Below are 1,106 nucleotides of genomic sequence, written 5' to 3'. Positions count from 1 at the left end.
AGAATAAATATTTGCGGTTTTTTAAAGCTATAGAACTCCTAGAAATGTCAAAAACTGAAAGAGGACATAGATTTTTTCTGTAAAAAACTTTCAAAAATGATCATTTTTGACATGTTTTCTTCCGGAAAACGACCATACATGAATCTATAACCACTAATTAATTTTTTAAGAATCATTTGAATCATCTTGGAACTCCACTAAATCAGATAAAAATTCTGAAATTATGGTTTTAGACCTGCAATTGTGATCGCGCCAAACTTTTTTCTGTAAAAATTAATTTGCAGTTCGGAATTGTTCTGTGGGAGAGCGTGTATTGACAAAAAATTGCCGGAAAATCTACGATTTTTCTCAGGTTACGGTAGTTCTCGCATTAGGACCTCCAGCCAGGCATGCATACGCGCTCTATCGCAATTCCACAGATTTTCGAAAATTTCAAAAAACTTGAAAATATACGAAATTTCGGTAGAGTGCGCTTGCGGACCATTTTTCTTGGGAAGCTGAATTTTTAATGCGTTATTTTGAAAATTAAATTTCGGAATTTTTTAATTTTTCCTACAATTTCAGTTTTTTTCCTTGGCATTTTTGATTTTTCTAGATTTTCAATCTTTTAATAATTTTCCAGAATTTCGGGTTTTTTTGTCAGAATTTCCTAGAATTTCAAAAATTGTCATTTTTTGAGTTTTTTTTGTTAGGATTTTTTTCATTTTCTTGAAAATTTAATTTTCGATTTTTCTGGAATTTCAGTGTTTTGTTGGGATTTTCTAGAATTACCGTAACCTGAATAATTTTTTGACCTATTTTCGGAATATTAGGGAAAAAAAATCGCCGACAAAAAATCAAATAGTTTTCAGGTTACGGTAGTTTTCACACTGACTTGCCAACGCGCTCTACCAAAGTCCGGTTGATTTTTGAAATTTTTAAAGGTGGTGTACGGTGAAATTGTTTATTGCATCAAAATGTGCAGAAAAGCATGTAGATTGACATAAAAATAAAGAAAAAATTCAAAAAAATTCTTTCATCGAAAAATACGCTGAAAGCCCTTAGGGACGAGGTTTTTTCTAGGCCGCCCGGTGAGTAAAAGCGCGCGAATTCAAACTTTTAAAATT

The sequence above is a fragment of the Caenorhabditis briggsae genome (genome assembly GCF_000004555.2).
Source record: "Caenorhabditis briggsae complete genome, chrV, whole genome shotgun sequence".
Taxonomy (NCBI): Eukaryota; Metazoa; Nematoda; class Chromadorea; order Rhabditida; family Rhabditidae; genus Caenorhabditis; species Caenorhabditis briggsae.
This window is presented reverse-complemented; position numbering follows the sequence as displayed.